General features: G+C 33.2%; 1 long non-coding RNA gene across 6 annotated transcripts in view; it reads right to left on the bottom strand.

The window, feature by feature from the left end:
- The window catches only part of LOC140613070 (uncharacterized), a 658,442-nt gene that overhangs the window by 576,734 nt on the left and 59,067 nt on the right, over positions 1-22,641 (bottom strand). The window contains exons 6-7 of one of the 6 annotated variants that reach the window (XR_012014198.1): positions 19,585-19,673; positions 15,309-15,465 (exon numbers count right to left, since the gene is read on the bottom strand). The exons of 4 other annotated variants lie outside the window; for them this stretch is intronic. This is a non-coding gene — a long non-coding RNA (uncharacterized lncRNA). The remainder of the gene's footprint in view (positions 1-15,308; positions 15,466-19,584; positions 19,674-22,641) is intronic. One more of the 6 variants, XR_012014191.1, reaches the window with a different exon arrangement.

Raw genomic sequence — 22,641 nt, 5'->3', positions numbered from 1 at the left:
TCAATAACAAAACAAAGAGAAAAGAGACCCAAAAAAAGACATTTAAATGGCAGGATATCTATTCTTCTCAACTGCACTGGAACATTCTCTACAATAAACCATATGCTAGGCCATAAAACAATTCTCAAATTTAAAAAGTAACCAAACCATTCAAAGTATATTCTCTAACCACAATGGAATGAAGCTAGAAATCAGTACCAGAAGGAAAACTCAAACACCTGGAAATTAAACAACATACTCTTAAGCAACCACTAGATCAAGTAAGGAATCACTAGAGGACACAAAAAATACATTGAGATAAACGAAAATAGGGGCAGCCCGGATGGCTCAGCAGTTTAGTGCTGCCTTCAGCCCAGGGCGTGATTCTGGGACCTGGGATCGAGTCCCATGTCAGGCTCCCTGCAGGGAGCCTGCTTCTCCCTCTGCCTGTGTCTCTGCCTCTCTCTCTCTCCTCTCTGTGTATTCTAATGAATAAATAAATAAATAATCTTTAAAAAAGAGAGATAAATGAAAATAAAAACATGACATACCAAAACATATAGAGGGCAGCAAAAGAAGTGTTCTCTGGGAAATTTATGGCTGTAAACACCTACATTCAAAAAAGAAGATCTCAAGTCAACAACCCAACTTCACATATTAAGGAACTAGAAAAAGAAGAAACTAAACCCAAAGCTGAGAAAAGGAAAAAAATAATAAACACTATAGCTTAGAGAAACAAAACAGAAAAAAGAAAAGCAATAAAGGTAATAAAATCAAAGGTCAGTTCTTTGGAAAAAATGAGAAACCTTTAGCTAGACTAAGAAAAAAAAGAGAAAAAAGGCAAATAACTATAATAAGAGATGAAAGCAGAGACACTACTACACTTACTTTTTCAATATTGTTTTGGCTACTCAAAGTCTCTTGCAGTTTCATATACATCTGAGGAACTGTAGTTGTTTTACAGAAATTAAATGGACTATAAGAAAATACTATGAAAATTTTATACCAACAAATTAGACAATCTAAATAAAATGGATGAATTCCCAGGAAAGTACATATTATCAAACTAACTTAGGAAGTAAAAAATCTGAACAGATTAGTAACAAGAAATTGAATCAATTAATTAAAACAGCCCAACAAAAGAAAAATCAGTACCATTTGGCTTCAGTAGCGAATTCTATTAATCATTAAAAGAAGGATTAGCAACATTCTTTCTCAAACTCTTCCCGAAAAACAGAGAGCAAACTCTTAACACAGTTCATGATGTCTGCATTAACCTGATACCAAAGCCAAAGATACCATGAGAAAACTACACACCAATACTTCTCCTGAATATATACAAAATTCCTTGACAAAATACCAGCAAACAAGGTCCGAGAGCACATTATAAAAATTATACACCATCAGAGCACATGGGTGGCTCAGCAGGTTGAGTCTGACTATTGATCTCAGCTCAGGTCTTGATCTCAGGGTCATGAGTTTGAACCTCATGCTGGGCTCAACGCAGGGTGTGCAACCTACTTTTAAAAAAATTATACACCGTCACCAAGCAGGATATAAATAAGGAATGCAAAGGCAGTTCAACATATGAAAATCAATGTAATGCACACCACACTAACATAATTTTTTTAAAACTACATGATCATCTCAATACATGCTCAAAAAAAGCAGCTGACAAAATTCTAAACTCTCTCATGATAAAAATGCCCAAAAATTAGGATAAAAGGGAATTTCCTCACTGCAGTAAGGAGAATTTATGAAAACCCATAGTTAAAATATCATAACTAGCAGTGAAGGAATGCTTTTACCCTAAGATCAAGAACAAGACAAAAATTCATGCTTTGACCACTGCTATTCAATATTGTATTGGACATTCTAGCCAGAGCCATTAGACAAGAAAAAGAAATAAGATGCATCCTTGACTGATAAAGGCTTTTAGAAGTAGAAAGAAGTAAAACTATCTCTACTTGCAAAGTCATGATTCTATATATACAAAATCCCACAGAATCCACACAAATCCACACATACACACACACACACACACACACACACAAACCTGCTAGAGCTACTAATAAATGAATTCAGCAAAGTTGTAGGGTACAAGACCAACATGCAACAATTAGTTGTGTTTCTACATGGCAGCAATGAAATTAAGAAAATAATTTCATTTACAATAGCATTAAAAAGAATAAATTACTGAGAAATACATTTAACCAAGAAGGTCAAATTATACATTGAAAACTATACAATCACTGCTAAAAGAAATTAAAGAAGCCTTAAATAAATGGAAATTCACCCCATGTTCATGAATTGGAAGACTGACTATGGTTAAAATGACAATACTCCACAAAGAGAATTCCTCAAATTTATATGGAACTACATGGGACTCTGAGTAGCCAAGACAACATTCAAAAAGTAAAATGTGGGTGAAAAACTCACACTTCCCAATTTCAAAATGTACTACAAAGCTACCCTAACCAAGAGTGTGGTATTGACCTCAGGACAGAAACAGAAACCAGCAGAATAGAATTGAGAGTCTAGAAATAAACCAAATCATCCATAAACAATTGTTTTTTGACAAGACCATTCAACAGGGAAAGAAAAGTCTCCAATAAGTGGTGGAAGGATAAATGGATAATCACATACAAATAATGAAGTTGGACCCATTCCTCACTCCTTATACAAAAATTAACTTGAGTAAATGGCCTGAATATGAGAGCTAAAACTGTAAAATTACCAGAAGAAAAAAGAGGGGTATCTTCATAACCTCAGATTTTGCAATAGATTCATAGATTAGACACCAAAAGTGTGAGCAGTAAGAGTGGAAAACAAAATTGCCTTCACAGAAATTAAAATATTTTTGTACATTACAGAACATTATCAAGAATGCCAAAGAACAACCTAAAGAATAGAGAAAAAAAGGGCAGCCCGGGTGGCCCAGCGGTTTGGCACCGCCTTCGGCCCAGGGTGTGATCCTGGGGACCGGAGATTCATTCCCACGCCGGGCTCCCTGCATGGAGCCTGCTTCTCCCTCTGTCTGTGTCTCTGCCTCTCTGTCTCTCTGTCTCTCTCTCTGTGTGTGTCTGTCATGAATGAATAAAATCTTAAAAAAAAAAAAAGAATAGAGAAAAATTCTGCAAATCATGTATCTGATCAAGGATTAATAATGAGAATATATTAAGAACCCTTAGAACCCTAACAGTGGGCAGCCTGGGTGGCTCAGGGGTTTAAGCGATGCCTTCAGCCCAGGGCCTGATCCTGGGGACCGGGGATCGAGTCCCACGTCAGGCTCCCTGCATGGAGCCTGCTTCTCCCTCTGCCTGTGTCTCTGCCTCTCTCTCTCTCTCTCTCATTAATTAATAAAATCTTTAAAAAAAAAAAAAGAACCCTTATAATTCAATATTATAGCAGTGATTTCGTATTTATGTGGATATAATCTACAGTCTACACAGAGACAAATAAGCCCAAATAAAAAGTGGGAAGGGACCTGCATAGTTTCAAAGAAGATACAAAAATAGCCAACAAGCACATAACAAGATTTTCACTATCTTTAGTTATTGAAGACATGCATAATGAAAAAACATTTCATATCTACTAGATAGTTTTAATCAAAGAATAAGTTAATAAAAATAAGTGTTGGCAAGGATATAGAGAAATAAGACCGCTTGGTAGGTCTTATTTCCCATTACTGGTGAGAATGCAAAATGGTACAGCTGCTATGGAAAACAATTTGGCTATTCCTCAAAAAATTAAACACAGAATAACCGTATGATTTAAAAATTCTGTTCCTAAGTATATACCTAGGAGAAATGAAAACATATGTCCATACAGAAACTTATTCATGAATGTTTATAGTAGCATTATTCACAATAGCCAAAAGGATAGAAATAGCCCACATGCCAATCAGTAGATAAATGGATAAGCAAATTGGGAGTATGTACATATTGTGTATATGTATATTCAGCTATAAAAAGGAACAAAGAACTGATACATTTTACAACTTGGATGAACCTCAAAAACATTACATTAAGTGAAAGAAAGCAGATGCAAAAGGTCATATATTGTATGGTCTACTTAAATAACTGCTTATAAGTTTTGGTGTGGTTTTCTTTGATCCTTTCAAACACTATGCATTTTTCAAGTAGTGATTTTGTATTTATGTGGATGTAATCTACAGTCTACACAGGGTTTCATACAAGAGACTCTTCTCAGTACTTTAGTCTCTTCTACTTTAATCTCTTCTCTATGCTTCATTTTTGTCTTTTCTCATTAAGAAAAAGTACAATTATACATCTAAACCTAGCATTAAACTACAATTATTTTAAAGCAAGAAAATAAAGCCAAGTGCATGAGGAAAATGCAAACAGGGTGAGGACCTCTCCAAAATTCTAAGATGTGACCCTTAAAAGTACATAGTTTCTGTAATGAAATGTAAATGTTTACAGACTTTTCACCAAGAGGCAGGAGAACTCAAGCTTGGTCAAGACCACGTAAGGTAAGAGAAGTTAAGAATCTTAATACTTACTTTATTATTCTATTTGGGGGAAAAATGTATTCCCAAAGTTTTTAATCTTTAATATATAAATATTTGTACTATATAAAATTTTGTAATAAGGTGTATTTATATATACAAATATGGCTATTACTGGACATTTAATTTTTAAGAGAAAATAAATTTCTTTCAAAACACTACTTACTCAATTAGTTATGAAGTATTTTGGAAATACTCTCCTCAAATACATTTTCTGAATTTCACAACTTTAAAACCAGTAAAGAATGACAAGATATCATCTCACACCTGTCAGAATGGCTAAAATCAACAACACAAGAAACAACAGGTGTTGGCAAGGATGTAAAGAAGGAGGAACCCTCTTGCACTGTTGGTGGGAATGCAAACTGGTGCACCGACTGCAAAAAACAGTACGGAGGTTCCTCAAAAAGTTAAAAACAGAACTACTCTACAATCCTGCAATATTACTAGGTATCTATCCAAAGAATACAAATATACTAATTCAAAAGGATACATGCACCCTGATGATTACAGTAGCATTATCTACAATAGCCAAATTATGGAAACAGCCCAAGTGTTCATCAGTTGATAGTCGAATAAACTTACATACATATAAATGGATATACACATGCCCACACATGTACACACACACACACACACACAGTGAAGTATTATTCAGCCATAATAAGGAATGAAATCTTGCCATTTGTAAGGACATAGATGGAGCTAGAGAGTATTATGCTAAGCAAAATAAGCAAAATAAGTCAGAGACAGAACATGAGAGACACCTAACTCTGGGAAACGAACAAGGGGTAGTGGAAAGGGAGGTGGGTGGGGGGATGGGGTGACAGGGTGACTGGGTGATGGGCGCTGAGGGGGGCACCTGAAAGGATGAGCACTGGGTGTTATGCTGTATGTTGGCAAATCGAACTCTAATAAAAAAAAATACAAAAAAATAATAAAAGAAATAAGTCAGAGAAGGACAAATACCATATGATTTCACTCATATGTAGGATTTAAGAAACAAAACAAACAAGCAAAAGGGAAAAAGAGGGGGGGGGAGGCCAAAGCAAGAAACAGACTTTTAACTGTGGAGAACTGATGGTTATCAGAAGGGAGGTGGGTGGAGAAATGAGTTAAGTTGGTGATGGGGATTAAGGAGTGCACTTGTGACCAGCACCAGGTGATATATAGAAGTGTTGCATCACTACATTGTACACCTGAAGCTAATAGCACACTGTAGGTTAACTAACTGTAATTTAAATAAAAACTTCAAAAAAGTAAAGAATGTTTCTTGAGTACTATAAAACAAATACAGCATACATTTCTCAAAATTGTTATAGAAGATAAATGGTATTGCTAACAACATGACTATGATCTGAACATAAAGAAATTCAGTATCTCCGTGCTGAAAAAACAAATTATTTCCCCAAGACTAAGTATCTCTTTTCTAAATATCATTATTAGGTATCCTGAAAGGTAATAAAATCAAAGTGAAACACACAAAAATAAACTCTGAATTCCTTTATTCATTTATAGACAGTAATATGAAGTAAACACAAAACTCACATTTCATTTTGTATTTATATAAATAATGAGCAAAGCATTCTGTTTATGTCTTGCTTTGATCAAGCAGGCTTGTCTGTGAGAAAAAGAAATTGCTGTGCTGTAATGTTAGCCAAGCCCGCCCTATAAATTCTAGAGTTCAGGAAAATAGATTTTTGCAAGAAATCTATTCAATCAGAAATTAGAATTGGGATTATAGGATGCCTTGGCCTTTCTAAGTTCAAATCCCCATTTTTGTCAAACACTTTACTACTATTCCCTTCTTTCTCTCTGTCTCCCTACCTTGAGTATACAGAAATAGTAAGGCATCCTCTTTTAATATATGCATATGTTTAAAAGATAAACACCTCTGGTACATTTATTTGTTCATGAATTGAAAAGAGAAATATAAGGTGTTTTTAATATCTCACTGGCTTTGCCATATAAAATAATTGCTCCTAGGCATTCTTAATTTACATACGATGACTTTTGTGATGCTTTTCTCTTTTTATATTGAGTGAATATTCATTTTAGGTATCTCAAAGCACAATTTTTTTCCTGACTGTGTCCCCTTCATAGGATTCAAGATCCCTAGATGAGTGATAAAGAGTCACTTCCTTGCCAGAAAAAGAAGGATATGCAATATGCATGTACAAAGGTCACTGTCTAAGTGTTTGCTTTAGTTGGCTTCCTCTCTACTGTGAATACACATGGCTTCATTAAATGGTGCCCATTCTCAGTAAGGCAGCTTACATACAGAAAAAATTACATGAGAAGAAACCCAATGACTCTGAAATAGTCTGTCCTTATTAGTGTACTTCTAAAATGTACCCCTTTCTTAAATTTTTGTAATACATTCAGTAGAAAATAAAATTTTTTTAAAATAAAATTTGGGATCCCTGGGTGGCTCAGCAGTTTAACGCCTGCCTTCGGCCCGGGGCATGGTCCTGGAGTCCCAGGAACGAGTCCCACATCAGGCTCCCTGCATGGAGGCTGCTTCTCCCTCTGCCTGTGTCTCTGCCTCTGTGTGTGTGTGTGTGTGTGTGTGTGTGTGTGTGTCTTTATGAATAAATAAAATCTTAAAAAAATAAAATAAAGATAAAATTATTCCATATGCCTCAGTGATTCATAGTAGTCATTACTACAGACTGTGATGGATACCAAGGAACTCAAAACCCAGTTTTCTGGTTGAGTTTCTATTAATGCAATGTGTAGGACATATATGAAAAATGCTGAAGCAGGAAACAAGACAGATAGCAATGGAGATATTATGCTGTTTGTTTAGGTTCCTGTGTGAAACCTTCCCAGTCTCATCATCAGAGCTGTAATTAAAACTCTGGCAGCCTAAAACCAAAGGTTGTGTCCTCTTCACCAAGTTATCTTTGAGCTAGTTAGTTTACAAGTTCTGAGAAAAGACATGTTCCTGTTTTAAACATATGAATGATACTGCTCTAGCAAACTCAATTAGATGTAAAATGGAGCTTTTTTCCTTAATTTCACATCACTCTGAAACAGTGACAACTACAGGAACTTGGATTGTTATCTTGTTGAATCTTTTATACTTATAATTGGTGTGTGTTTTACTGTCTCCACAAATTCATGTTCAAATGTATATACTATACTCAAGTACATTTAATGTGACACATATTTATAAATCTAAGTTGATAAAACATTGACACAGATGACATCATGAATGTGTGAAAAAAATGAAAGCAAATGCCATAGCCTGGAATACCAAAAAAAAAAAAAGTTAAAATTCTTATTAGCTTTCTCACATTCCTCATGTTTTCACTAAACATGTCAGTAAACGTATATATACACTGCATGATTTCGTATAATTTGACTCAAGGGTCAGTTAGAAAACATTTCACTTTTAAGTTTGCTAATCAATGCCCAGGTTTAAATGCTGTATGTCATTTTTCCCCTGGATTTTCTAAGTGTTCTTTTTAAAAAGAAGCAAGTCTTATAACAAAAAAAGAAAACCATAATGATAATATCCTTTGGGGTACCCTGAAAGTTAACTTTCTTTGGAGCCACTTAAAATAGTCTATAAAGAAAGATTTAATAGTGTCTCTTGCAGGGATCCCTGGGTGGCGCAGCAGTTTGGCGCCTGCCTTTGGCCCAGGGCGCGATCCTGGAGACCCGGGATCGAATCCCACGTCGGGCTCCCAGTGCATGGAGCCTGCTTCTCCCTCTGCCTGTGTCTCTGCCTCTCTCTCTCTGTGACTATCATAAATAAATTTAAAAAAAATTTAAAAAAAAATAGTGTCTCTTGCATTATTTTTCACTCTGGTTAAGACGTTATACTAAATAATATGAGTTATAAGCTAACAAAAATAAGTAGGAATGAAATTACTCTTTATCACTTAAGAAACTCAAAAAATGGTTGAAACAATTTTTCCAATACTTTTGCAAAGTTCTTACCTCTAGTCAAAGTTCTAAGTAAATATGTCATCCCTGAAGGAGAATTTGTCTGAAAGCTACAAATCTCTTTAAATAATCTGAATAACTATGACTTGTACATTTCTACATATTAATATCGCCTCCATATTTTAATTTGCAAAGAGGCACAGGAAAATATCTAAGTGAAATGTATGAAATACGGAAGTTCCTCCTTGGCATGCCAATAGCTGATAGAGTTTTAATGAAACCCCTGCACTGCAAATAAGGAAGAATCAAAGAAAGCAACAGGGAGGACACAAGTTAGAGGGCAGCACCAGGGAAACAAAGACATAAAATCAAATAGGAATAAATGTTATTGGATACAGCTTAATACCCCGAAACAAGAATCTGCACTTGTGCACAAATTATACATTGGTATTTTTCTTTTTTACTAAAAAGAATTTATATTCACTATAATGTGTAAAAGCCTCATGACTTTATTGCCCTTCAGAAAGAAGCACTAAGATTAATAGACCTGGATTCTCAATACAGATTTTTCTTTGATTTATTGAGAGATGGAAAAAGGAGAAAACAAGACAGAAAAGAGAAAAAGGAAGAGACTGTACTTAAAAAACACTTATAATAACTATTACAGAAGATCAATAATCTTTTCAAGCAAGAGAAAGGGGGGATGGTTTGGTAGGAAACGGCATAATTTTAGTTATAAGACATGTCTTAAAAACTCGTTCTAAAAAAAAAAAACTGGTTCTGTATTTGTGAGTACATGTGTGTACTCCTTCAGTTAGTTACAAAAAAGAGATGACAGACAAGAGGGATAGAAAATAAATGCTGTTGGTCTACTTCTGGGAATATGACAAAGTGAGTTTTCTCCTGCTCCAAACACAAAGAAGCTCCAAAAAATACATAGCTTAGAAATATCCAGGCTCCAAAAACAGAGAGAACTCAAAACGAGAGTCACAAGAGTCCAGGCGGATAGCATAACAACATAAAGAACGGAGTAGAAATGGTGTAAGAGCCTGTAGCTGAGATTTTATGGTCCATATGAGGGATAGTCAGAGTCAGAATGAAATAGCTGAAATAATAATCGATTAAAAAAATCAGATAATCTGAAAGACTGCTTACTCTATTAAAAAAAGGGGGGGGAGGTGTTAAAAAATCTCTGCTCATAAGCTCAGAAGAGACGCAAGGAAGCTGGTCCTCTGCCAAAAGCTCTATGTATGAAAAAAAATCTCCCATGAAAGAGCAAAACCTGAAGATAGGTTTGAGGTTTGAATTTACATTACATGCATGGTATGATAATCCTATGCCAGATAAAAAACAGATCCAAATAAGGAATTTCTACATAATATTATGGTATGGTCTCCAGGAAATATTGGTATGCATGTGTTTATCTAAGAAAGGAAATATAAATATACAAACACATACATTTGGTTTCATTTTTTTTAAAAAAGGTATCAATCAAAAGCTAATAAATTATTCATTTGTGGGAAAGGAAAAAAGAGGGTAGAAGGAAGGATAAAAGGATAGAAGCCAACTTTTACAAATTTATCTTATGTTCTAGTTTTTACTATGAAATTGTAAATATCTGATATAATTATATAAGAAAATGGAATCAAGAATTTAAAAGTCCTCCCCAAAATTTGAAAGTAAAATCAAACTAATCCATGTATCAAGTCAATGGATTTAATGAACACACAGGAAACAATTATTTCAAGTGACTTAAAAACAGAGTAATTTGATTACAAATCATCAGTGGGATATACAAGGACCCAAAGAACTGCAAGGAAGTTGTAAACTATTTCAGTCATTGTATTATATTAGAAATGACACTGGTGTTGCTATGCTGATATTAATACACAAAGAGCAATTAGTTGCATTAGGGTCACCAGGAATCAATATTTTTTGGCATAAGAGAAAAAAAACACAAGTAAAAAAACAAAGAAAAGTTAAAAACCCTTGTAATCCCAAATTTGAAATGGAAATATCAGGATATACTCATGAAGTATTTTTCTTAAAAAAAATTTGTATTTCCTAGCTGTTCATATTTCCACTAAAAATGCCTAGAAACAATAAATAAAATAAAAATAAAAAGGCCTAGAAACAGTGACAAGTGCAGACAATTGAGCACCCCATTATCTAAAATGTGGTCTCTAAATATAATTTCTGCACTAAAAGGAACTAGGATAGAAAATTACTCCAGTTCTAGGGCAGAAAACAGACATGAGCCTGAAATATCTTACTGTACCAGAAAACTAGTTATCAAAAGCTAATAGTGTTGTCAAAAGGGCTCAAGAGGTAACTTAAGGAGGTGGTAAAAGATGGGACACTTATACTATCAATGGTTAAAAAACTAAATATTAAGAATCCATATGTTCATAGCAATAATAAAAAATGAATATTCATAATTGCCTTTGGAGGATGCGAGGGAACCAACTTACTATTCTGAAAACTAGTACGTACAAGGCAAAAAAAAAAAAAAAAAACATGCAATTTTGTCCTGTCTTTTCTTTATTAATTGTACCTCAGAAAAACTGAATAGTGGGATGCCTGGGTGGCTCAGCGGTTAAGCATCTGCCTTTGGCTCAGGTTGTGATCCCAGGGTCCTGGGATGGGGTCCACATGGGGCTCCCTGTGAGGAGCCTGCTTCTCCCTCTGTCTGTGTCACTGCCTCTTTGTGTCTCTCATGAATAATTAAATAAAATTTTAGGAAAAAAAAAAAAAAGACCGAACAGCTGATGAGGGCAATTATATACAAAAAAGAAGAATTTTACAACTCTGGCAGGAGGAATCTGGGCAATGGTCATCAACAGGCGCTAAAATCATTGGGCAAATAACAGAGGGGAAACTCTACAATGTAGACATCAGGCTGACAATACCTGGAACTACTGGTCAATCTTAACATCACAGACATAAAAAAAACAACCACATGCTATATGCCTCCTGTTATGATGCGGAAGAAAGTATACAACACCACCTATGAAATATTCTTGCCAAAAAAAAAAAAAATCAAGGCTGTGTCAGCCTCTAGACCCAAGTACTGGTCTACAGAGAATAGAAACAGAGGACCACACTGAACAACATCTCAGGGATCCCTGGGTGGCTCAGCGGTTTGGCGCCTGCCTTTGGCCCAGGGCGCGATCCTGGAGACCCGGGATCGAATCCCACGTCAGGCTCCCGGTGCATGGAGCCTGCTTCTCCCTCTGCCTGTGTCTCTGCCTCTCTCTCTCTCTCTGTGACTATCGTAAATAAATAAAAATTAAAAATGAACAACATCTCAGATGCAGTTAGCATAATCCTGAATGTAGGTGTACAAAAAGAGTTAATACAGCAAGACTGAAACCACTATCCTTAGAAAAGTCTGTTTGCAAGACTGGCCCTTCTTTGGCTAGTGTCTGGGAATGTGTATGTCAGTAGAGTTCCCACCATTCTCAGAACTGATAAGACTGCTTAATGTGCCTAACCTATCTGTACAAGTGGGCTAAGGCTCGACATCTGCTCTCCCTCTGCAACTGAGAATTTTGGGACATACCAGGCAGAAGATGCCTACATAACCAGCCTCCAATAAAAACCCTGGGCACTGAGAAGTAAGCTTTCCTTTTGGATATTTCACATAGCTGTCACAACTCATTCCTGAGGGAATTAAGTACAACCTGTGTAACTGCACTAGGAAAAGTCTCTTGGAGACTCATGCCTGGCTTCCTCCAGACTTGGCCCCGTTTGCCTTTCCCCTTTACTGATATCACTCCATACCCTTTTACTATATAATACATAACAGCCTAGAGTACAACTATATGCTGAATCCTAGGAGTCCTCCTAGTGAATCTGTGAGCCTGGGAGTGGTCTTCGGAATCCTCAACACAAAGGGAAAATTTACAAATTAATAAACTGATTTGTTCAATAAATTGTACAAGAAAAAAAAGGAGTAAAAATCTATAAAGAAATTTAATAATAAATCTTTAATTATAGTATTTTGTTTCAGTTCCTGTAGTTAAAAGATGGCAAACACTGACTGAAAATTTTAATTTGTTTCAAAAACCATAAAATGTAAAAATAAATTGAAATAAACATTGGAATAATTATACAAGTCTGTGGCATGTATACTCTTTAAGTCACTCAAATTTAAAACTGCACTAAGACTTTTGAGACATCCTGTATAAATAACCAAAATCTGACTCAAGAATACTGAAAACCCAAATATATTCATAAACATCAAAAAATTAAATCAGCAGCCAAATATCTATGCACAAGAAAGCATCAAGCCAAGTCTGTTGTTTATAGACAAGTATTATCAAATCTTGAAAAAAGATAACCCTTATTTTAAATAGGATATTCCATGAACAGAAAAAAATAGAGTAAGCTGTTCAGCCCATTTTATAAAGCTCATATCACCTTAAAGCTCAAAATAACAAAAACTATAAAGAAAACACAATAGAGCATTCAAATTTACTAATATTAATAAAAGAAATTCTACACAAAATAGCAAATTTAATTAATAATCACTTGTCTATATACATCATCTACGTATGTACACACACACATATATACACAAACTACTCATGATCAAGTAAGGGTTATCCCAAGAATGCAATGATTAATTAATGTAATTTGCCACATCAACATATAAAAAAAAACCTCATATCCTCTTTTAAAGATCTTTTTTTTTCCAATGGAAACAAAACTCAGCATCTATACATCACCTTTTATTAAGAACCACTTAGCAAGTTAGGAATACTTCCTTAGAAGTATTTCTACTAAGGAAACTTAGTTAGACTGATATTTAATGAGAAAATTTCTAAAGCATTTAAAGTTAGAAACAAGATGAGGATGCTTGTTACTACATATTGCTTATAGTCACCTTTTCCTAATAAGTAAGGAAATCCTAAGCAACTTTAAAAATTATTAAAAGCCTAAGAACTAAAAAATTATTTTTAGATAAATTATTACATAAAAGATCAAAATTAATGAGATAGTTTAACAAGGTTATTCGATAAAAGATCAAAATACAAATAATAATATTCCTATGTAGAAGCAGTAACCAAGTAGAAATGTAATTTTAAAAATCTCATTAGCAACAGAAATAAAATCATAATGTACCTAAGAGCATGTCTAACAAAATCGGAGTAAGATCCCTATAAAGCAATTTATAAATTATATTATAAATTAAATTATAAAACTTTATTGTCAGGCATAAATGAAAACAAATGAATGGGATATACTATGTTGGTAGACAGGAAGAATAAGTTTCATGAAAATGTCTATTTGCATTAAATTACTCTATTAATTCAATTCCAGTAGAAATCCCATAAGGGTTGTATATTGTACTTGATAATAGGACTCTATAATTCACATGTGAGAGAGGATACCAAAAATAGAACAATTTTCATGAAGATGGACAAGGTGGCAAGACTTACCTTAAATAGCCATCATCATATTACAAAGCTCTTACAATTCAGAAGATATAAAATAAACAAATCAACCATACAGAATAGAGAACTCAGAGACTGATGCATCTATATATGGCAATTTGGAAAATGAAAAAGTTGGCAATACAAATCACTGGGAAAAGGAAAAATTATTTTTAAAAAATGATCTAAAAAAATTAGTTACACATATGGGGAAAAAATGAGATCACTGGCTCACAAAATAAATCCCAGGTGATTTTAAAAACCCAAATCTAGAAAGCAAAAATTTAACACTTTTAGGGGAAAAAGCAAGAAATTAGTCATAAGGCATCAAATAAGGAAAAGCGTGCATAAACAAGATACAAAAAAGTACAAGCATTAACATGAAAGGCTGAAACTTTTTACACAATGAATTTTAAAACTTCTATACATCAAGAAACCATAAGCAAAGTAAAAAGATAAGACACAGAATGGGACAAACTTATAATGCATACAATCAAAAATGAGTTATTATAAAGAACTTCTAAATCAAAAGGAAAACAACAAAAAGGAAATATAAATGGGCAATTCACAGAAAAGAAATTCCAAATGGCCAAAAAACATAGGAAAGGTTGCTCGTACTCATTAAATGTTAGGGAAACCCAAAATTAAAACAAACTAACATTTGCTAACAATAGTTTATATAGTCTGTAGTCTAAGTATCTGCAAGAATGTGAAGAAAACTGCTAGTTGAGGCAGAAACTGATACAGCTATTTTAGGGAATGATTTGGTCACATCGTGTAAAGCTGACAATGATTACAACCAAGAAATGCATATCCTAAAAAAAAACTTTCACACATATGTGTAAAGTAACATGCATAAAAGTGCTCATTGCAACATTGGCAAATCAAACTCCAATAAAAATATAAATAAATAGATAAATAAATAAATAAAATTAAAAACTGGAAATGGTCTAAATGTCCATAAATCTGAAGGTCACATAGATAAGTTTCAGAAACACAATACTGAGAAAAAAAATAAGCTCCATAATATGAATAGTAAAATATAATTTATATGAAGTTTAAAACATGCAAACTTATATGAGAACTTTTCCACAATATGAATATGTTCTGTATCTGCCCCATCCAATACAGTAGCCTAAGCTACATATAAATATTAAAGAGTTGTAATGTGGCTAGTGTTCCTGAGGAACTGAATGCATTTTAATTAGTTTAAATTTAAAGTCACATGTGGCTGAGGGCTACCATACTGGCAGAGCAGGTGTATATGATTTATGAGTACATACATACATAGAAATATAAAAACTTAGAAGTTACTCCTGGAGAAGTGAAGTGAGTGGGAATGGAATGTGAAGGGATTCAACAGTCTCTGTGATCTTAAACAACAAAATTATATAAAGCAAATATGTCAAAATACTATGTGTTAAAATTGACTAATTTGAGAAAGAGAGGCAAATACAACTACTCACATGTGTAACATTAACCCGAGATCTCAATTTGTTCAGTGATCTATCCATGTCATCATGCATCCAAGGAATCAAGGAACATGGAAGGATTGGTTCTCCTTTGCTACTCACATACCCAACTTTTCTTTTAGTTACATCACAAAGTGTGTTACAGAAACATCTAGAGCAAAGAAGAGAAGTTTAACTATTTATGATGTGTTAAGCAGCATGACTATTATGAAATGGTAAGACTTTGATGTTATTTTGGATGGTGGTACAAAAGGCTAGAAATTATAGTAATTATCTCTTTTTAATTTATTTTGTGGTAAAATATTGAGACATTTCTGATTTTTATCATCTTTCATAAAATATGTATACTGAAATTATCTTCCCAACCTTGATGGGGGATGGGTAATATTCTTACTGAACATAAGAAATTTTTAGCATAGAGTAAAATTTAAGCTTGAATTTCAAGGATTGAAAATTAGGAAATGGAAAAAAAAGAAAAGAAAGTTAGGGAACAGAATGTCCCCTACTCAGAAAGGGGGAGGGAAAGCATTTTATGCTTCATTAATCCTAATTATAACAGTTAACTCTGATGGAGACCACCATAAACCAGGAGTTAAGAGATAAGATTACAGTGTATTTGAATATAAAATTACAATGTAGTTTGAAACATTCAACTTTCCTTTCATATTCTATTATATATTCAAAGCCAGGATAACGCTGCTGGTTGTTAAATACAGAGCTACATAAAGGAATACTTTTTTTAAGACAAAGGATTGAAAGAGATGAGAGGAGTATTTTCAGCTTGGTATTTCTACTAACATTTAATACTACATATTCTACACCATATACTGAACTTGTAAAAATTTGTTACTATTTGATAAATCTAAATTGAAAATTGCCAAACAAGTGACGGGAACAAAATGAACATAAGGGCATTTACTTCATAATTAAAATATACAACTCAAAGATATACATTTTTCCTCTCCCCAACTTCCAAGCTACCAAGGAATTTTTACCTCTGGTATTCATTAAAAAATGAAATGTATTTGGGAGTTCTACAAGTAATAAAGTGAGAGGTACTGTCACACAGCCTGCAAACTTAGAAAACACTAATAGCATATAAACTTGAGATTATTTGTAAATTATCTGCCCTTCACTAATCAATAAGAACTAAAATGTTATTAAAATGTTTATTTTATTCCATTTAAGCACAAGAAATATTTTAGTTGGGGCTTCTTGAGATTGATACATTGAATTATTATCTTTTTTAAAGATTTCATTTATTTATTCATGAGAGACACAGAGAAAAAGATGCAGAGACATAGGCAGAGGGAGAAACAGGCTCCATGCAGGGAGCCTGATGTGGGACTCGATCCCCGCACTCCAGGATCAGGCCCTGGGCTGAAGGTGGTTGCTTAAACCTGAGTCACCCGGGCTGCCTAAAGTTGTATTTTCCAACGTTTTCAAGGCAAAGAAACACCATGTACAAGAAAGTAGCATGTGTAAAAAGATAATAATTTAGCATATGGATTTATTTCACCCCTGGAAGCATATAAAATAAAACCATGGGGGTTTACTCTTATGGTCCAGTTTTTATTTTTTATTTTTATTTTTTGGTAAATAAACCATGGTGATTTAATGTGCAGTATAATAAATACAGACAACAATATTATTGAATAGATTTCATAGTATCTATAATTATGTAATGTGATAAATTTTGCTACAGTGGCAATCATATTACAATATAGAATATAGAAATATACTAAAATAACATGCTATACCTTAAATTTACATGATGTTGTATGTCAAATATATTTAATTTATTCTTAATTTATTTTTTAACCTAACTTTTATAAACTATTTTATATAATTCCTTATTACATCAAAATTGTTTAAGTATACCTAGCCAGTGAAAAATTACTTGTCTATAATTTCATCAAAACTCTCACCACTAGAAGTTTGTGGTATGTATATGTAATAATGTTGTTATTGACTAACTACATAGGGTAATTTCTCACTCCTTTTTATCATTCAAATATTAATTTATTAATTTTTCTATTTCTCTCAACTGTTGTCTCTTCTCATAAAACTACATGCCTCTCCTTAGTATTTATAAGTATTTTAATTTAATTCTGAAATTATTTGATTAATGTTCATGCTCTCTACTAGATTATAATTTCCTACTAATTTATTTTCAGGGTCTATCATACTGTTTGACTTGGATCAAGTCATCAATAAATATGTGTTAATAAATGAACAACAGTAAGAACAAAATACTGATTGCTTCTTTCACTTTTATAAAAATCTCTCTTGTTTGCTACTGGGCCTGAAAAATTGGTGACTGAATGGAAAGAACATAACACAAGAAGACATTCATCAAACTGCAGCTTTACATCCAAAAAATACACCATTTTTAATCTCTTTTGTATACCAATTTTGTTTCTTTAATGTATAAATTAAAGATAATAAACTGAAAACAGAATGCATCCTTAATAATATGTACTTCCAGGGAGGATTCTGAGGATCTGTTTAAATGGTTCAAAATATAAATAGAAACCAAAAACCATGCTATCAACAAACTGACAGCCAAGTTTTCATAATTAATGTAGTCAAATAATGGAGCCAGGACAATTAACTTGTACCTGGCATAAAAAATAACACAGAAAAATGAATGAATGAGTGAAGTTTTCTCCTCAAAAGGAATTATCTATTCATATGCCTGCTACAGTACTTTGGTTCACCCAGACAATATATACATGCATTACATTGTAAATATATTACACACAAGTACATAGACACTCAATTTATTTTCATATATGGTATACAGATAAATAAGATCAAAAAGTAATATTACACGATTCTAGAGCTGAACTCAATTTCAAATATAAGAATATACATGACCTAATATCTATGTCCTTTATTAAACTTCTCTCTAAGCCTTTACTGACAACAGACAAAGCGTTTGCCTTTCTGGAGTATTCCCACTCTACCTAATAAAGATTATGATTGGTCTTTCTCATATGAATGTTAGTAAACAGAAATAATAACAAATAACTTAATTTTTCCTTTATACTCCTTCTCATTCTAAAGAAAGTATTTTAAGTGATATATCAAACAGCACTTTACAATTTAAAAGGCATTTTCACATAAATTCTCACTTAAGCTAGATAGTAATCTTATGAGTTATATGGGTAAGTATTATTAGCCCTCTTTCACAAATGAGGACCCCAAGGGCAAAGAAGTTAAATGAATTGTCAAAGACACAAAACTAATAAGTAGAAAAGCCAAAACTGTAACCCAAATATTCTGACCCCATCTTTTCACTGTACCACACACAGTAATATAAAATTAGATACTTGAAATGCATAGCAGCAATACTAAGAATTAAACCAACAGAAAATCTTCGTGAGGTTTAGAAACTAGAACAGAACAATCTGAACCCTTCACATCATCAAAAAAATCTATTTAATCCAGAATTACTTCACTGTACAATGCACTAGTTAACAAAAGACTCACTAGAATAGCACCTATCTACCAAACTAGAAAAAGAAACCAAGTAGTTTGTTTATAAAAAGAATAGGAATATTTTCCTGAATCTCCCACTGATAGAATGCAATCTTTTCAATTAATTTACTTTATTACTTTACATATTTTTTCCATGAAGTGTATTTAGACTGTCTTATTTTTCCTCTCCCTAAAACTCTAGAATTTTTTTTAAAAACTTCTAAAGGTCTAAAATGGAATAAGTAATTGCTTGATACCTTCCTGCTAACTCTTTAAAGTGTTGTACAGCTGCTAATGTATGTTTGCGCTGGCATTGCAGAGTGGAGCCTGGGGAATACAAAATCTGATTTCAGAGAAACCAGAGCTTACTTCAAAGAAAAGAGCGACTCTCCAGCTGATAAGATTTTTCCTGAAAGAAAACAACCACTAAGTAAGAAACACACTAGTGATATCTCCTGTTAGTCTTCTACAATCCTTCTCAAACTTATTTTTCCCATTATTTGATTATATACTTCCATTTCATATTTTCTCTTGTGATGGCTTAATTTCTGTTTGTTTATTGTAGTTTCAGAGTATAATCCCATTGTTTCAAAGTACGCTGAATTAGATATTTAAGACTAAAAAAAAAAAAAAAACAGCCAAGTAACTCCAGAATATCCTCAAACCATAGCAGAAAGGGAAACAAATTTAGGAAAGATGAAGTGGGTATTTTTCTTATAGATTTAAAATATTACTGGGCAACAATAATTAGATCATTTATTTCATATACTCATGCCAGAAAACTTACATGTCATAACTAATCAAGTTTATTTTCTTCATTCCAGAAGAGATGAATGAAATAGACAAACTGGTCACCAAGATTCTTTATTCCATATTCTAGGAAAGATCGGGTTAAAGCAGGAAGAATAAAACTATGTGGGTAACCTGTTACATAACTGTTTTTGTAGTTTACAAACCCGAATAAATTTGAACTAAGGGGAAAAAAAGAAAAGAAACTTTCATTCAAGGGACTTCTACAATATATTACAGGCATAAAATAACCTCTAAAGTTTGGGCTCATGATAACAAGAATCCTGCAAAATTACATTTATGATAAATATTAGTAATGTGGATTCAAACTGATGGCTTTACAATTGGTAATATAGTAGAATACTGTAATCCTGGCTTTTTATCTATATGGAAACTTACAGTTCAAAATATTTTCACTTGGAGGATTTCATCCAACTCTCCCAATAACCCTCAAAACCCCAGTTGAGAAAAAAGAGACTAAAAAGACAAAGATTTTCCAAAGTCATGTAATCTCAGAAATGGAAAATGAACCCAGATCCTGTCATCTAAGACAGTACATTTCCCTTCAACTGTACTTCAGTTTCTTTACCATTAAAACGGGAACCATTATATCTACAACACAATTCTTCATATACTCTTCAAATATTTAGTAATTACGTGGCAGGCAAAATTAAATGATATGTATGTTGTAAGTACTTGTGACAGTGTATAAAAACAAAAACAAACATCCACATAAAAATACAGAGTACAATTAGCAGTAAAGAAACTGGTCTGAGCCTAAAACTGGTCTGAGCCTAAAGAGGATCAATCAATTGTCAAAGCTGACAATTTAACCCACAGTATTATATGCTTCTTTGGGCCTCCTACAATATACATCTGAGAAATCATCATGGTACAGGCTGGTGCAGGAATCTATTAAAGTAGATTAAAACAGTCTACAAGACTATTAAAAACTATAAATTAAACAAAAAACACTATTTCAATGACCTCTTTCTCAGTAATTAGAATCTAAAGTCAGCACATAAGAAAAATCTGCATATAATCAGAATCTTTTTGCACAACACACACTGAAGACTTCCTCTCATAGCCAGTTATATTTTTTCTTTAGTTGAATCCCAGATAAAGTAGTTGGCTTGCATTTCATATTGTATTAAAATACATTTATGTATATATACCTGTATACATATATGTATATGTGTGTGTGTATATAAAGCTATGTATTGTGTGTACCTATGCTTTTAAACCCTAGAAACACAATCTAATGCATACAAAGGAGCTGAAACCAACAGTAACAGAGGATTTACATCTCATATTCACTCCCAGCACAGATTCATTGAATGGAATACTTTAATTTCTTTATTTGGCCAAATCTCAAGGCAAATGTATAATTTGAGTCCGCTATGTAAGTCTTTAAAATGGAAAACTTGGGATCCCTGGGTGGCTCAGTGGTTTGGCACCTGCTTTCAGCCCGGGGTGTGATCCTGGGGTCCCAGGATCAAGTCCCACGTCAGGCTCCTTGCATGGAGCCTGCTTCTCCCTCTGCCTGTGTCTCTGCCTCTCTCTCTGTCTCTCATGAATAAATAAATAAAATCTTTAAAAATAAAAATAAAATGGAAAACCTGAAGATACATATCCACACTAACATTCACGTGTGTGGAAATAAACTCAAAAAACTGCCCACAGTTTATGATGCTGAGAGAACCCTTAATTTCTGTTTTGACACCATATACTTTGGTGATAACTTATTTGTTAGTCTATTTTAAAGAATATGAAACTAGGGGCACCTGGGTGGGTCAGTCAGTTAAGCATCTGTCTTCAGCTCAGATCATAAGCCCTGAGTCCGGGGATCAAGCCTCACATCCGGCTCCCTGCTCTGTAGGGAATCTGCTTCCCTCTACTCCCTCCCCAATTCTCACCCCTCCCCCATGCTTGTGTGTGTGCTCTCTCTCTGAAATGGAGAAAATCTTTTTTAAAAAAATAATATGAAAGTATACATAAGTGTATATTAAATTTTTCAAAGAAAAGACCCTCTGAAACAATGCTTTCTTGTTTAGACATGCAATTTGGAGCCCCAATAGCAATTTCTGTTGCTATTGCCCGATAATTCTTAAGAATTGATATAAAGGTAAATATCCAACTACAAAAAAACGTGTGATGCTTCATAAAAAAGGATTCTACAACTGCTACTACATATTTTGTTCAGAATACTTAAAATACAATATATTATTTGAAAAATTAGACTAAAATAACATTTAAGAAGTCTAAGCTAAGAATTTCTAGAATATTACTCATGAATGATGACTATACACAAATTGACATTTCTCCTAGATGAAGCTTTAAAAGCCCTCTCTATTTATAGAAAGACAAACTGAGCATTACTGTATCTATAGTCTCAATGTTAAGAATCATAGTTTTTAAGAGACAAATTCACATTCACTATTATTTATAGTAATATAAAGATCCTATTAAACTCATGTGAATCACACAGAAAAGATGTGATCTCCCTATTTAATAAAAACTGAACTATATATACACATATTATTATGACAGTTTGCCCATGCTCAAAAACTATAGGTTTAAATTTTTATTTTAGTTGTCTCTTCTGCATAGTTTAAGATTGGATATAGATTTGTTCAGTTAGTCTCCACTTTTTTGTTAATGAACACTTCCATATTTTCCTTTTTCTAAAGAGAGAATCCAAATCTACTCGAAAAAGTTGTCAAATTCAGTCTCATTTTCACATATTTATCATGCTCACTTATCCAAAGGAAAGTTTCTAAACAAGTAGACTAATAATTGAAATTCTAATAAGATCAAACAAATATTTTAATTGTTTTACTATTCTCCTTTTTTATCCAAAAAGAAGAAATGTATAGGTTTATTCTACTAAAATAAAGAATGCCTTAATCTAAGTTAAAAAGTATCTAATCTAGGACCAGATTCTCATCCCATGAATGTCAAGAAAATTTTCAAGAATAACACAACCCATTATTAAGTGTATTTGCACCACATGCTATAAAGACTCTGATGAAAACAAAAACAAAAAAAAAAAAAG

Source organism: Canis lupus, chromosome 2, assembly GCF_048164855.1.
Source record: "Canis lupus baileyi chromosome 2, mCanLup2.hap1, whole genome shotgun sequence".
NCBI classification, from domain to species: domain Eukaryota; kingdom Metazoa; phylum Chordata; class Mammalia; order Carnivora; family Canidae; genus Canis; species Canis lupus.
The sequence above is the reverse complement of the archived record's forward strand: the minus strand, read 5'-3'. Positions and strand labels throughout refer to the sequence as shown.